The sequence below is a fragment of the Eubalaena glacialis genome, chromosome 15, assembly GCF_028564815.1.
Source record: "Eubalaena glacialis isolate mEubGla1 chromosome 15, mEubGla1.1.hap2.+ XY, whole genome shotgun sequence".
Classification (NCBI taxonomy): Eukaryota; Metazoa; Chordata; class Mammalia; order Artiodactyla; family Balaenidae; genus Eubalaena; species Eubalaena glacialis.
In genome coordinates, this window is record NC_083730.1 from 79,746,265 (window position 1) to 79,752,264 (window position 6,000).

Here is a 6,000-nt window from a genome sequence, read left to right on the forward strand (position 1 = left end):
TGCGAACTCCTCTTTGTCTCTGCGGGGCCGCCGCGCCCCCCTCCCGGTGGGTGATAAACCCACTCTGGCGCCGGCCGTGCGCTGGGTGATTAATTTGCGAACAAACAAAAGCGGCCTGGTGGCCACCGCATTCGGGTTAAACATTGGCTAGCGCGTTCCGAAGACTTGTGCCAGGCCTGGCGGCCGGGAGAACTCGCAGGCCAGCGCGCCCTGGGCCCGGGCTTTTAGGCTCTAGCCGCGGGCTCTACACGGTCTTTTTTTTTTCTCCATGCAGACCCCCTGGATCTTCTCTTTCTCCCCGCCTCACGTTCCACAAAAGGCAGACGGGGAACACTGAAGAAGCCTGCCCCTGGGCAGAGCCTGAGAAACGGTGCTTTAAAAGAGCGGGAGAAGGGGGCCAAATTTTGAATCCTAGAGGACGCGTGGAACTTCTGGTGTCCCCCCAATATTCCTCCATCTTTTGCAAAGAGTATTCACATAATTGTAGGCCTGATTTTTTTTAATTAAAAAAAAACCCCCAACACACACCTCTCCAAATCTGTGATGTCTGCAGAGTTTAAAGTGAAGAAGTAGTATGAGTGCGGATTTTAAAGTGGAGGGGCAGGAGGAGCCTCAGAATAAATGGCGTATGTGCACGCGCGCGCGCGCAACCAAATCACCTATCCTCAGACCAGGCCAAGGATGCGGCAGAGAATGCTAGTCTTGCCGAAGAATTCCCCAGGAAGCCTCTGCTGATCCCACTTTTCCCTATGACACCGCCTGCCTCAAACTATAAAGGGGGCAAATCGACCCTTTTGTGACCGAATGGTGTTTATCTGAAGTTTACAAAGGGGGGGGGGGTGGAAGGGGAAAGGATGGTGGGTAGGCGGGGTCGTTTACTTTGGCAAGTTTGCTGTAAATATTCTCCTCAGCATGTGTGAGGTCTGGCGAGGGACTATTACACGCTTATTCCCTCTTAAACTTTCACCCACCGTTTGCCGCGGAGCTTTTTTTCAGTCCGAGGTGTCCCTAAACGGGGAACTCTGTTGACATAAGGACATCCAGGGGTTTCTCCGGGGGTCTCAGGCTTAATTAAGAAGTTTACTACGGGAGTCGGTCAAGACGTAAACTTTTTCTGGGGCGGGGCTTTCTGGGTAGAGATGGTTCCCTGTTTCTGCCCAGTGCCCCCCGCTCATGGGATACCAGGCTTTTTTTTTTTTTTTTTTTTAAATATTGACAAGCATTGAAACTGACTAGGTGCCCGCTACAGGACTCCCATCCTCCTTTGCGCTCAATCCCCCTAAGCCGGGACCTGATATTCTTATCGCGGACCTCAGGGAGGCAGCTCCCTCGGGAGTGCCTAGGTTACTGCTCTTGTTTCCTCCCGCAAATCGCCGCTAGCATCTTCCTCCCCACATTAGCACTCCGGTGCTACCCCAAACCCTGACTCTCCCACACGCAGCTCTGAAGCCAAAGGCGGACTTCACAGACCTGGGAGGCTTGATCTTCCTTCTGGAGTTTCGCATCTTCCCTCGTCGCGCCCCGCCCGCCCCCCGCCCCCCCCCAGCCCCCCCCCAACTTGCTTTAAGAGCCTAGTTCTTCTTAGGTCTGGAGGCTTCAGGATCAATCTCTTTGGTCAGTTTCCCCATCTTTCTTCCCTCCGGGGGTAGGCACAATCCTCTTGGTTAGATCAGGCAGGGCACCCATTTCTGTTTCTCTTCCTTTCTTTTTTTTTTTTTTCTTTTTTTTTCTTTTGGCACTCCTGTCTCTCTATGTCTTTCAAGATTCTGTGACTGCAGATCTGTGGTCTTTCCTGTGTTTTCTTTTACTTTCTCTTCCCTCCCTGGCATCTATCCTGTTCTTGGCTTCTATATGTCTCCTCAGTCTCTACCTCCCAGCCTTTACTTCTCTTATTCTTTCTGTTTTTAATTTGCTCTTTTCTATTCTTTCTTCTTCTCCCTTTCTATTTTCTCTGGCTTTCTTGGTCCTCTCTGAATTCTCTCCTGCTTTCTGTATTTCTGGATTGCCTCTGTATTTCCTCCCTCTCTCCCTCCCTCCTCTTTTCCAGGAACCATGACAGGCTGGAGATACCTCTTCCTGGGATTCAAGCAAACACCTTCCCCTCACACCCCTGGCTGGGAAGATAATATGTCCTAAGAGACAGAAGAGCGCTGGGCCCATTTGTGTAGGTTGGAAGTATCACTTTCTGCTTTTGGTATTCCCAAAGTCACCCTTTTCCCCAGAGCTGGCTCTCACCTCTGTTCCAATGCTCTGATCTCCCATCCTCTCTCTCTCTTTCTCTCTCCCCCTCCTTTCCAAGGCAGGAGCCCAGGGTGAAGGGCAGCATGTTGGGTTCTAAACCCGAGCTTCTAGCCTCTGTCTCGCCCCAGCAGCACAGGGCTTTCCTGTAAGGCACATTTCCCTGTCCTCTGACAGCCCTCTAAATTATTGATTAGGGCGATTCAGTACAAGAGTCTGAAGTGTGTGTGTGTGTGTGAGAGAGAGAGAGAGAGAGAGAGAGAGAAGATTGTCAAAGTTGTCTAGCTTGGGGAAGCAGTATTTTTAGTACAGAGGCTCACTTTGGCGCCAGTTGGTTTATGCTGTTTCTAGAGCATCATTCATTATACACTTAATCCATGCTTATCATACCTCCCTTTAATGTAAATATGTTTTTGGCAGAGGCAAAATGAAAAGATTTCACCCTCTGCATTATTCTTATTAGCACCCACCTTTCATCAAAGCTGATCACTCTGCAAAATGGCAAATTTGTAAACAGCTAGTGATTTAGAGAAGCTGGAAGGGAAGCAAGGAGGGAAGGATGAAGGAAGTGTGTGTGTGTCTGGGGAGCATGCCTCTTATACATCTGTGAAGGTTTTTTCCCCCTCTCTCTCTCTGTCAGGAAAAGGAACTAATTGTGGGTTCCTAATTTCAAACCAATCTACATCTTCAATGCTCTCTTTGTGTGTTTTACCCAATTACTTAAAAAAAAAACAACCCAAGATAATGCAATGGACATTTCTTAGTCCAGCAGAAATGAATTCACTAGGAAGAGGCCGGGAATTTTTCCTCTCATCTTATCTGACCCAGAATCTGCAAGACGCAGAGGCAGAGCTGACTTTGGCCTCAGGCACCGGGCACCGTTGACCACCCAAAATCTTTCTTCCTTCAATGTCCTCGTTCCAGATTTTCAGTCGAGACAGGTAAGGGTATAAATGGCCCTTCAGCGATGTGTCCCAAGAATGTGGCCTGGGGGCGTGGTGGAGATCTCGGGGACAGAATATTTTAAAAAGGGTGAAGGGAAATATATTCTCCAGTCCCCCCAACTGCAGATTGAGGGTGTCAACTGTACAGGAGCCCTTAATTCTGTGACTTCCTGCTTTTGCTTCCATCCATTATTTCTGGTGTTGTTGTTAGGTGCCAGGGGCACCGGGGCAGTGGGGCCTTGCCCTGTGAGAGCCGACGGGGCGGAGGAAACAGGGTGATCTGTAAGTGAGAGGCCATGGCAAATCAGATGACCGCTACTGTCAGGGAGGTTGACAGGGCAAAGAAAGATCAGCTTCTCCAAATCTGCTGAACTAACTGTCCCCTGGTTGCCACAGACACGTTTTCTCAATTTGAGCACAATATCCATTACTGTTTCCCCTACTGGGTTTCAATTAAGAAGGGTGACAGCAGAGAGGGAAGGCAGGAGATAAATGAAAGGGACCAGTGAGCACCGAAGTTGTGTGTGTGTGTGTGTGTGTGTGTGTGTTTCCTCTTTTCTTTCCATTTCTTTCTCGTAGCCTCACCACTGCTCCTTGCCAGCCAGACAATCTGCCTGTGTTCCCAAAGTTAATGTTTTCATGTCTCCCAAATCCAGTAGGGTGAAGAGATAGGAAAGGAGGTAACACTGACAGAGATTCTTTCATATCCACTGAAGCCCCCAAGAGATATAGCTGTCTCTGGGGGAGCGATGGCTTTGGGGAGGAATTTGCCTTGCCTGTGTGGTCATGGGGTTTCGGGGATTGGAGGGGTGTGGGCATTTAGTGTTCTAGGCTTTACTGTCATATTGGAAACTGATCAAATTCCTCCTCCCTTGTACAGTCTTATGGACAATATACTCTTTTGTGGTTCTAAGACACGGGGTGTTTTGAAGGTGATTTCACCTGCTCCTCTGGCAGGCTTGGCAGGTAGGGGGCTTACAAACCTGCTTGCAAGGCCAGGATTTGGGTTGCGGATGCAGGATCCTGACTCCAGGCCTAGCCTGTCTGTCACCGAATGGCTGCCAACTCTCCGGCCAAACACACCTCTCACAATTTGGAATCAGGCACCAGCTCCTTCACTCACTCTGCGTTCTGTGATCACTGAGCCTCTACCACGGCCACTCAGATAACTGCGCAGGGGTCGCTGCACCTCTGTGTGCTAATTACCTGGCAACCTGGGGAGCCTCTTCCTCTGTGTCAGTAAAAGAAATTAGAGGCCTCAACAATGTGACTTCATTTTAAGTCGGAGATGCCTTGCTCCTGAACCAATCATCCTTGTCTCCAAATAATACATAAATCCTGTTCGAGTCTTGTGGGATATCCAGGGAGTGATTGGTACAAGCCAGAGGGACCGTCCTCTGGCCCATAACCGCAGCTGAAGGCTTGGGTGAAAGTTTTGACCTTAGAGATCCCAGAAGCCTTTAAAAAAGTCTCCAGCTTGGGCTTGGAATACAGGAGGGCTAGAGAAGTTTCCTTTCTTTTTAAATTTGTATTTATGTTTTAGAGGAAGAAGAGAGAGGGAGGCAGAGACACACACTGACATAGAAAGAGGGAATGTTTGGAATTGTGAGAGAGCCTCTCCTGAGAGTTGCTTTTGCTGGCGCCCAGGCCTCAGTTCATTTCATCTCCAAGCCAAATATTAAAAATCCTTCTGGTGGGCGGGCGGGAGGGCAGAGAGGAGCGGCCTTACGGATCTAGGAACCAACCTGCCCCCTTCGTTCCCTCCTAATGCCCTTTCCTCCTTTCACTTGGGAAAGGAAAACTTCGGGCCCCCAGAAGGAGTGGGAGACGGCGACAGCCCAGTGCTCCTCGTAAGGTCCTTTTGGCGAAGGTTTCCGCCCGGGGCGGGGGAGCGGGGGGGGGGGCGGCTTCACCTACCGCTGCCCCCTCCCCCTCCCCCGGTTCCAAATACGGAAGCTGAACGTGCCTCGGTGCGGCTCCAGGCCTGGCCCAGCGCGGAACCAGAGAAGACGCTCGCGGCCTCCGATTACACCCGCACCCGGGGGTGGAGGGGACCGGAGCTCGGATCGGGGACCCCCCCGCCCCAACGTCCGCACTGGCCCGCAGGGAAGCAAAGGGGTCTCGGACAGGCTGGCCTGCCCCGGCTCTCGGTCGCGACAAGGTCCCGCCAGGCCCGGGAACCCGCGACCGCGGGCACTGGCTCCCTGCGCGGGTTACCTGCCTTCCCTCTGCGGCTGCCGGGGCGGGGCGAGGCGGGCTTCCCGGGTGGGAGCGCGGTCGGCCCTGCCCGCGGAACTCACGTCTTTTCCCTAAAACTGGGATCACGGAGATTGAGTTAGGAGCTCCTCACCTCCCCCGGACGTCCGATGTGTCTTTCTGCAGCCTCGATTCCTAACTCCCGCCCTACTCCGGTGGCAAAGGACTAACGGGGCGGGGGCTGGGGGGGGAGTGGGGGGGATAGTAAAGACCTTGGGGAGGGGGGTACCAAACAGAAAAGAGTCATAGCACCCTCTGTCTCTCAAAGTGGTGGAAAAACAACTGCAAGGGATTGCAATTGCAATTCTCCGAGGGAACCAGGCTGAGAGCGCCGGGAGGTTTTCTGCGTGCAGAGAGAGGGTGGGGTGGAGGAAGCCATCTCCTTTCCCACCGCGGGGGTGTGTTTTTACATGTTTTCTTAGCAGCAAGTTCTATGAACAGGTCAGCCCTACGCTGCCAGCCTGGGGAGTCTGAGCCTATTTCTGGCTTCCAGTGTAGACGCCTCTCTTTCCCCACTCGGCCCCGGTGCAAGTCAAACACTCAGGAGATGGGGGTGAGGGTG